At 45.2% G+C, this 10,917-nt stretch overlaps 1 protein-coding gene across 1 annotated transcript in view; it reads left to right on the top strand.

Moving 5' to 3' along the window:
* The window catches only part of LOC112347257 (glycine-rich cell wall structural protein 1.0-like), a 58,630-nt gene that overhangs the window by 2,771 nt on the left and 44,942 nt on the right, over positions 1 to 10,917 (top strand). The gene's annotated exons all lie outside the window — the stretch shown is intronic.

The raw sequence follows: 10,917 nt of genomic DNA, 5'->3' as shown, positions 1-10,917 counted from the left end.
TGGTTGGAATGCATGTCCGACCACCTAAGACATTAGTTTGACTTTTGGTGGGTTGTGTTGCTCCATGTTTTACATTTGGCTTAGGTTTAAGCCCAAGCACTATGCTGTTCTAATCAGTGGAGTACACTCCTTGTGTTTGGCCACCAGTATGCCAAAATCATGGTAGACACCATTTGACACCGTTTTGCTTACAGATGCTAGATACAAAGAGTTGGTGCTTATGAGGTCATATTGAACCCTTGTTTTGTAGCTTAACAGGCTTGGAGTTCAACTCTAAATTCAAATATGCTATATTTGGTATCAAAGGGATTATCTCAGCAATTCCTATCCAACTTTTGTCGGATTTTCCGATTCAAGTTGCATACATAAAGACTTTTCTAGTAGATCCAAAGTGACCTGTGTAGGATTAGTTGAATTGCACCATTCAGTAAGAACTTTATATGCATGTTCAATTACTGATAGAGGCGTGCATACAACTAGTGAGATGGTAAAAAAGAACCGTGTTGATGATGCTGAAACCTCTAGACGGGCGAATTGAGAGGAAGAAACTCCTACTAGAGATGTTGTAGAAGAGGCAAAGGTTGAGTCAAAGGATGAAGAGCCAAATGTTGTAACACTGCAATGTACAACTCAAGAAGTTGAAATCAAGAATTTGCAAAGGGAAGTTTGCAAATTGAAGAAGGGGAACAAAAAGAGGAAGAAACAAGTTAAGGCAGCTAAACCAGCTAAACCTAAGCTACTAGACTCCTCTTTAAGTTTTGAGGATGATGTAGTTTCGCAATTGCCCCTAGTTGCACGAGTTTCAAAGTTCAAGCCTTCGAAACCACCCAATTTCAAAGGCATGTGGGACTATTAAGAGATTGGATCTACGATATGTAAAACTATTCCATAGCGGCAGATATAGATGATCGTACAAAAGTTGCACATGCATAATCCTTTCTCACCAATCATGCCAAATCTTGGTTGCGCCAGGTGTGTGTTGAAAAAGTGCAGACTAGAAGTTGGACCAAGATGTGATCTCGTATCCGTAAGGAATACTTGCCAGACTATCTTGATCTGAGAGTTTGCATGAAGCTGCAGCAGTTAAAGTAACAAGGGGACCTTATGCATTACATTGATGCATTTGCTCAGAAGTGCATTATGATTACAAGTATGAGTGACAAAGATGCTTGAAGTTATTTCTTATAAGGTTTAAGTTCACTTTCTCGCAATGAGATTTTAAACTTTAAGCCAAAGACATTCCTAAAGTGTAAAGAGGTAACATAGCAAGTTGCCTTTAATCACTCGCTCATGGAACAATATGAGCAGCTATATGCTGGTACTTCAGACAAGAATAAGAACTTTGAAAATAAACAAGGTGATTGGAAATAGAGGGTAGAAGGAAAGTTCCGCTCTAGAAGCTCATAAGCAATAGTTAACAAAGGTGCTAGTTGGCGACCACTAGCAACTTTTTCTGGTCCTAGGCCCTTTGTTCCTCCTCCTGATGGGTACAAGCAGTAGCAACCTACGAAACTTACTCCTAGTGGAATAGGTAGTGTGGGTCATTGCTTCTATTGTGGAGAGAGAGGATATAGGTCCTTGGAATGTCCCAACAAGCATAAAACAAAGTCTCGGGTTAATGTCATAAGGGAAAACGATGGTGGTGAAGTTGAAGTGGTTAATGAGTTGGTCAATGAAAATTATGAGAAAGAGGAGGTGAGTTACTTTCACTACTTTCCTCAAGTTTTTCTCACAGTCAATGCAAACACTGATCTGTTGATGTATCTGGTAGACTTTGTCCGCAGACACTAAATCCAAGTGATGATTGATATAGGAGCTACACACAACATGATATCCAAAGTCTTAGTAAAGTTGTTGTAAGCGACTAAATTTTCTATTCTACTTTAGTCACTTAACCACACCTCTAACCACTTGGAGGAGTCTCATTCACAACCTCCTTAAGTCCAATTCAAGACTTGGGACTTGCTAGTCCCGAGAATGGCATCCATGCCACTCATCCCTTGCACTTAGTCCAAGTGCTCCACATGTCCAGTCCCAAGACCGACACCCAAAGGTACCATTAACATATTGGCCCGTTACGCTAAGGCCACTTAATAATGTAAAATAGTTTTGTTGTGGTCTGTATAGCACCTCCACAACAAATTTCATGGCTTGAATAAGAGTTAATCTTGGGAGGTGCTGCACTCGCTAGCGCTGCCCATTCACCTTTGCCGCACTGATGGTCCAATACCACTTATATCACAATCCCGTCTATCTAAGACTTGGCCATCCGTCCATGAGTGGTCATCCCAGATCCACTCCTTAGCATCCTTAGGATGCCCACAGACATGGGGAATAGCCTTCCCCAACATCCCTTTGTCAGTTCCTACCAAGTCCTTTTTCCGTCAATGGCCATGTTCACCAACACTGCCACTAGATCAAGGCCTGCAGGCCCGGCCATTAAGTCCCCTTGTCCTATGGGACTTCCTCACCATGTGACCATATCCGTAGTCACTACACTAGAGGACTATTCCTCCTCCTTTCCCCCATTTGGGACTTCGGGACAACATTTCGGAACACCGTGGCCCTACGCGAGCCCCGTGGGTACTCTCCCCACCTTCCGCCTTTAGGTGCTCTAGCCATGGGCTTAGAGCAAGGTTCCATTGAGCTACACCAGGTATCCAAGTAGGTAGTGCCACCCACACTTGGACTAGGAGCATCAGCCAGTCGATCTCTCGGGGGAATTAGAGCCGGCTCTTGAACACTTCACCAAGCTACCCCGCTTGTCGGTCCGTATTCACTCTAGTCTTGGACTTCCTAGTGGTCAGTTCATCACCCAAAACTTGGTCTAGCCTTCCTGGGCCAAACTGGCCTTTCCTGGCCAAACTGGCTCTATTGTAGTCCTCCCCCTTACTATACTTTTGGAGCTCACTAAACCCCCCAGGGTCTGGGAGACGAATGCTTTGGGCTTTCACCCTCTCAAACTCGAACTCGGGCTCGGGCTCGGTCTCAGTCTCGGTCTCGGTCTCAGTCTCGGTCTCGGTCTCAGTCGCGGTCTCGGTCCCAGTCTCAGTCTTGGTCCCGGTCTCGGTCTTGACCTCGAACTCCATCTCGGGTCCTTCTCGGACTCCATCTCGGATTCCATCTCGGGTCCATCTCGGACTCCATCTCGGACTCCGTCTCAGTTCATCTCGGACTCCATTTCAGACTCCATCTTGGGTCCATCTCGGACTCCATCTCGGACTCCGTCTCAGTCCATCTCGGACTCCATTTTGGACTCCATCTCGGGTCCATCTCAGACTCCATCTCGGGTCCATCTCGGACTCCATCTCGGACTCTGTATTGGTCCATCTCGGACTCCATCTTGGGTCCACCTCGGACTCCATCTCGAACTCCACCTCGGACTCCAACTCAGGTCCATCTTGAACTCCATCTTGGACACTCCCACGTGTCATGTGTTGGTCCTTTTGGGTCCCTTTTTGGAGCCTCGCTTATTGCTCGCTTCATGCTTGTTCCTTGAGCACTCCGTTGGGAGTTCCACTCCCGCTCTTGACCTTTCAAGTTGGAGCCTTTTAGTCCAAACGTGTTATGCTCGTTTGGCTTTTGCTTCGGCCATTACCACGTGGCACTCTTTTGGCTCCACTTTGGGGCTTAGGGATTTGTGTCTCACAACTCCACCACCCATAGACGAAGTTTGATGTCCTCATCGAACGGTAAACCTTTTATAAAGTAACACTCGCAGGTATTACCATTTCCATCCTTGGCACCTAGCCAATATTTGTCTATGGTTTGACCTTGAAGGTTCACCATGCCTTGTCCATCCTATAAGGGGCATAGTCTCTCCAATATAGAGACTCATTCGGCCACCTGGGGTGGTTTGCTCCCTTTTTTTTTTTTTTTTTTGGTTCAGTTCTCGCTAAACCCATTAGAGACACCATCTCTAACTCAATTCCACTACTGGTTCTTGAGTAGTCTTAGATTCCATTGACTTAACCTTTGCACTTTGGAACTTTTAATTTTGACTAGAGTCAATTTCCTAGGTGTCTCCGACACCTTACGTTGCATATGGTGCAACTCCACTTCCCTATCCTAGGAAGTTCTTTATTTGAGGGTACCATCATCCTCTCTTCGATATCATGCCACCTTTGGCACTAAGTTCCAGTTATCATAATTGGTGCTAAGGCTGCCCACGGCCCTATTATTTGGCTACCTTATCGCTCCCCCCTTTGGAGCATCCACTTTCGCCAAATTGGAGTGGTTGGGAATCCATCCTTGGGGAAATATTGTTTTTCCCACAACCCGTTAGCACCTAACACATTAGTGTTCTTGGCCTAACTTTGCCATTTAGATTCTTTCCCATGATTCCCATAGCTCTTTTCTTAGCCACTAGTCTTTTGCTCCTATCCTTGATTGTTACACCTAGCAACATAGGATCGCTACCTCCATTTTTGAGGTTTCCTTTCAGTTCCATAGCAAACACTTTGCTTTTGCCAAGTCTAGAGGGTGTTCACCCCTAGTACGTCTCTTTAACATTTCCTGTTGTAAGCTCTATCCACGGCCCAACTTTTGAGACCCTCCCTTGGATATCTTCTAGAGACTACTTTCCTCAGACTTACTATGCCATAGCAGTGACATAGCTCATTTCCCATAGGTGCTCTTCCCACTTGGTCACCTTGACCAAGCCACACCATTATCAATAGTTCAAATCAATACTTTGAACTAAGAATCATATCCCTTAACCCAAACAAAGACCTTGTCCTTGTTTAGCCACAAGATCACCTAGTGATCTCATCTTGACCCCTTAATAGGTCTACCGATAGGAACTAGGTCTTCCAGACCCTTCTAAGTTGTTGACTATGACCCCGGGGGCATCCCCCACACTTGGCGGTGAGCCCAAGCTAGCCCTTCCGGCCAAGGATCCATAGCAATTGAGACTGGGTGTCCCCATCTCATTCACCACGTCCTTGGTGCCCTTTGCACCAAAGTGTTCAAGTTAGATATGTCAAACTTTCACTCTAAGCAATCTAACTGTGCATCACGACTTTGGGGCATCCCTCACTTGGCGGTGTGCCTAAGCCAATCTTTTCATTGAGAGTCCATGACCACCGAAATATGAGTGTCCTTATATTCCAAACCATCACCATGCCCTAGTGATTTGGGACTCGAACCCAAGCACTAGAGGGTTGGGACTCGAACCCAACCTCCGTATATGCATCTACAAAAGGCATCATCCAAGATGCCTGGCGTGACTCCCCACGCCGATGCACCAACTTACAGTTAAAGCGCGCTATAGATCACAGCTTAGGAACCTAGTTCCTCCGCACTGCTAAGTCCTCTCACTTGACAAGTCTGTGATCATGCATGGACTCCTCCATGCTCAGCCTCATGGGCCACCCCTTTTGAAGTTAGCACCTTCAACTAGGGGATTTGTCCCCTGACTTGCTAATCTCACTTAGCAAGTCATCCAGCCCCCATAACATGGTTCATGCATAAGCGTGAAAGTCCTTAACCATCGACTTTCGTTTAAAGCCCTCTCTTTGAACACTTGGGAACCACTTCCCCAACTTTGATAGCCTCGCCTCATGGCCAGCTTCAAGACCATGCTTATGCTGCGCCACTCTGATTTTGCGCGCTTTAGGAACCATTTATGCTTGGCTTTTTAGGTACTAAGCTACCTAGAATTGTCTTTGGGAACTTTGAAGGAACTCTGTCCCTTAGCTTGCTAAGGCCTCCCTTTTCGCAAGCTTTCTAGTTGCCATATAGTCTAACATGGACAATTCCATATTTTAGACTTTCTAAGACATCACGGTTGCTAGCAACAACACCCTCGAGCCCCCACTTAATTCTCCACTCCCAACTGGCATAACCACCTTGGGTTATGCCCTTCGATTCCATCATTGTTTTGGTCACCACACTCTACCACATGCCTTCCAGGTTAGGCTATACCATTCCCATTTCCGATGGGATTCCCTTAGCAAGGGGTTCTTATAAACCCACCAATATAACCTCAAGGTATCACACCTTGGCACATTTGGTGTTTCCACACCATTGGCCCCATGAGCTTATCCTTATGACACTACTTATTAGTGTCTAGGTCCTTGTCAAGACCAATATAGTTGTTCCTCATGCTAACTATCCATTAACACCACACTATAGTGTTTGCACCCAACTCTGGGCCAAAGTTGCTTTATTCGGGAACATCTTTCCCACAACTGTAGTATAGCACATTTTGCCATCAATGAGATACCTACTGTTCTCATACTTGGATCTTATAATCCTCCCCATACCTCATGGGGCACCATACACCTCAGTCCAAATGCTTCAACCAATCCTTTAGGACCATTCCCTGACTCCACTTGAGTCATCCAGCATTTTGGACTTTGCTAATCCAACAACTTGTGAGGTCTTAGTCTTCGAGGTGCCAACTCACTGGAATACAACCTCTTGTATTCATGTTCTACTCACAAGGACAATCTTTGCAAGTATTATTCCGACACTTGATAATTTTCTTGGGGCTAACCTTTGCCCCTTAGGACTACTTGTCCATGTGATGAGAATAGCAACTCATCTTTAAGTACACCCCCAACTCCTTGGGTTGTTCCAGCATTTATTAGAGGTAGCCCCGGCTATCATTTCAAGGACTAGTGTCCTCTTCTGTATTTAACCTCCCACGGTCACAAATTCCGGTCTCAAATTTATGAGTATTAGCCTCAACTATATAAGGGTAATCTTGTGACTCCTTTATTGTTTTGGAGTCTACATCTTTCCCGTGATCCCAATTGTAGTTGTTTACCACAACCACATCAGCCAGTTTGCTAAGTCAAACGCTCATTTGGATCACATCCTCAACTCTCTGAGAAAACCCTTATACTGTTTCCAAGATCCCAAAGTCGTTCCCTTATTGGCCCTTTTCTATCCACCACCTTGCCTACAAGTTCACATGTGAACTGTAGTGGAGAGCCATGTCTTCCCGACTTGCTACTCCTCGAGGATAAGCCCACTCCTAGGACTTTCCGATGCCAACACTAGTGGTGATATACTTTAGCACCAATAAAAGTCGGACTAAGGAACTACTCCGATACCAAATTGTAAGCGACTAAATTTTCCATTCTACTTTAGTCACTTAACCACACCTCTAACCACTTGGAGGAGTCTCATTCACAACCTCCTTAAGTCCAATTCAGGACTTGGGACTTGCTAGTCCCGAGAATGGCATCCATGCCACTCATCCCTTGCACTTAGTCCAAGTGCTCCATATGTCTAGTCCCAAGACTGACACCCAAAGGTACCACTGACATATCGGCCCATTATGCTAAGGCCATGCCCATTCACCTTTGCCGCACGGGTGGTCCAATACCACTTGCATCACAATCCCGTCTCTCCAAGATTGGGCCATCCGTCCACGAGTGGTCATCCCAGATCCACTCCTTAGCATCCTTAGGATGCCCACAGACATGGGGAATAGCCTTCCCCAACATCCCTTTGTCAGTTCCTGCCAAGTCCCTTTTCCGTCCATGGCCATGTTCACCAACACTGCCACTAGATCAAGGCTCGCAAGCCCAGCCACTAAGTCCCCTTGTCCTCTGGGACTTCCTCACCATATGACCATATCCATAGTCACTACACTAGAGGATTGTTCCTCCTCCTTTCCCCATTTGGGACTTTGGGACAACATTTCGGAACACCGTGGCCCTACGCGAGCCCCATGGGTACTCTCCCCACCTTCTGCCTTTAGGTGCTCTAGCCATGGGCTTAGAGCGAGGTTCCATTGAGCTACACCAGGTATCCAAGTAGGTAGTGCCACCCACACTTGGACTGGGAGCATCAGCCAGTCGATCTCCCGGGGGAACTAGAGCCGGCTCTTGAACACTTCACCAAGTTACCCCGCTTGTCGGTCCATATTCACTCTAGTCTTGGACTTCCCAGTGGTCAGTTCATCACCCAACATTGGGTTTGGCCTTCCTGGGCCAAACTGGCCTTTCCTGGCCAAACTGGCTCCACTGCAGTCCTCCCCCTTACTATACTTTTGGAGCTCACCAAACCCCCTAGGGTCTGGGAGATGAACACTTTGGGTTTTCACCCTCTCAAACTCGAACTTGGACTCGGACTCGGACTCAGGCTCGGGTGCGGTCTCGGGCTTGGCCTCGGTCTCAGTCTCGGTCCCGGTCTCGGTCTTGGTCTTAGTCCCAGTCTCGGTCTCGGTCCCGGTCTCGGTCCCGGTCTCGGTCTCGGTCCCGGTCTCAGTCTTGGTCCCGGTCTAGATCTTGACCTCGGACTCCATCTCGGGTCCTTCTCGGACTCCATCTCGGATTCCATCTTGAGTCCATCTCAGACTCCATCTCAGACTCCGTCGCGGTCCATCTTGGACTCCATTTCGGACTCCATCTCGGGTCCATCTCGGACTCCATTTCGGGTCCTTCTTGGACTCCATCTCAGATTCCATCTCGGGTCCATCTCGGACTCCATCTCGGACTTTGTCTCGGTCCATCTCGGACTCCATCTTGGACTCCATCTCGGGTCCATCTCGGACTCCATCTCGGACTCCATCGCGGGTCCATCTCGGACTCCATCTCGGACTCCATCTCGGTCCATCTCGGACTCCATTTTGGTCCATCTCGGACTCCATCTCAGACTCCATCTCGGGTCCATCTCGGACTCCAGCTTGGCCTCCATCTCGGGTCCACCTTGGACTCCATTTCGGACTCCACCTCAGACTCCAACTCAGGTCCATCTCAGACTCCATCTCGAACACTCCCACGTGTCATGTGTTGGTCCTTTTGGATCCCTTTTTGGAGCCTCACTTATTGTTCGCTTCATGCTCGTTCCTTGAGCACTCCGTTGGGAGTTCCACTCTCACTCTCAACCTTTCAAGTTGGAGCCTTTTAGTCCAAACGTGTTACACTTGTTTGGCTTTTGCTTCGGCCACTACCATGTGGCACTCTTTCGGCTCCACTTTGGGGCTTAGGGATTTGTGTCTCACAGTTGTTAGGATTGAAAGTTAAGTACATGTTGCCCATACACTTCTGGTTTGTGGAAGGTGGGCAAGTAGCCAGAAAATTTATAGGTGATATTCTAATAAAAATATGCAAATGGAAAGAAAAAGTGGACTTGGTAGTGTTGAAGATACTAGATTTTCAGATGGTGTTTAGTATAGATTTCTTTAACAAATATATTAAAGGTATTTATGGTGTTGGATAAAGTTGCATCATATTGAGGTCAGAAGGATATCCTGATATGTCCTTCTAGTTGCAAAAGTGCTCCTCAAAGGATTAGGATGCTAAGTTCCTAATTGCGAGAGCCACTCAAAAAGTAACTAAGAAGGGATGTCAGACCTTTTGGGTTCAAGTGATGGAAGTTGAGGGTGATGGTGACTCAAATCGAATCGATGACAGGGTTGATCTTGTACCAAATGAGATATTAGAATTGTTGGCCTAGAATCAAGATATCTTTCTGAAGGATTTGCCACTAGGGCTACTTCCTAGCCATGAGGTTGATAATTGAATTGAGGTTATTCTGAGTTCTAGACCACTTACGAAAGCTCTATATTTTTTGAACATCAAGGAAATGGCTGAACTCAAGAAATAATTCATGGAGCTTCTTGACAAAGGTTATATCCGACCAAGCAAGTCACCTTATAGAGCACTTGTCCTTTTTGTTATGAAAAATGATGGTATCATAAGGATGTGTATCAATTATCAGGCTCTCAACAAAATCATGGTCAAAAATAATTATCCTTTGCCTTGCATTGATGACTTGTTTAATCAACTCTTAAACACCAAGTATTTTACACGACTTGATTTGTGGTCTGGGTATCATTAGATACTGGTGGCAGATCAAGATATGGAGAAGATAGCATTTAAGACTTGATATATATTCTATGAGTTTCTTATCATGCTATTTGGGTTATGCAATTCTCTAATAATGTTCAGCACAATGATATATAAAATATTCAAAGATTATTTAGACACATTGTTACCTATATATTAAGATGTTTTAGTCTTCAGTGAAACATTGGAGGATCATTTGAAACACTTGGAGTTGGTGTTTCAGAAGTTGTCTGAACACAAATTATATGCTAAAGAAAGTAAATGTGCTTTTGGATAATTGCATGTGAACTTTCTTAGACATATAGTTGGTGGTGGTGTAATTGAGGTGGATCCAAAGAAGGTGGAAGCAATGAAGTCCTGAGAAGTCCTAACCACTTTATCAAATATTCATTCATTTTTCGGTTTGACAGGATACTATTACAAGTTTGTTTGCAATTTTGTAAGAATTGCTCTTCCATTGACTGAGTTAACAAAGAGTAGTATATCATTTCATTGGACACCAGCTTGTCAATGTGCTTTTGTACAGTTGAAGGAGACCTTGACTATGGTTCTTCTTTTCAAGATCCCAAATTTTGATAAGCCCTTTGAAGTGCATTGTGATGCATCTGGCTATACTATTCGTGCCATGTTACAGCAAAATTATGACAAAGCAGTTAATGTTATGCTAAGGTGACACGGTTGTTCCATTGTGTTATATTCCAAGAAATTGGATGAAACCTAACAAAGATGGCTAACACACGAGAAATAAATGTTTGCTATAGTGTCGGCATTGAAACATTGAAAACACTATTGTACCAAGGTTTATAGGATAGTAACACACTAAGCTACTTTGCTATATAGATAAAAGCTTATGTCAAAGAAGGCTCATTGGCAAGAGAAGCTCGCTAGATTTGATACTGAAATCATATATAAACCTAGTAAAGACAATATTGTTCCGGATGCATTGAGTTGTCAGGCTCAATTCCAGGCAATGTCAGCAATCAGTTCGGACTGGTTGGAGGACGTTCGGGCTTCATATGGAAATGATCTATTGGCGAAGGCAATCTTGCTCAATGTGGAGTTTTTGAAGGGAATTGGCGAAAGTTGCTAGTCGTACCAATGCAAAGCTTCA

This window comes from Selaginella moellendorffii, unplaced genomic scaffold (assembly GCF_000143415.4).
Source record: "Selaginella moellendorffii unplaced genomic scaffold, v1.0 SELMOscaffold_20, whole genome shotgun sequence".
Lineage (NCBI taxonomy): Eukaryota > Viridiplantae > Streptophyta > Lycopodiopsida > Selaginellales > Selaginellaceae > Selaginella > Selaginella moellendorffii.
This window is presented reverse-complemented; position numbering and strand designations above follow the sequence as displayed.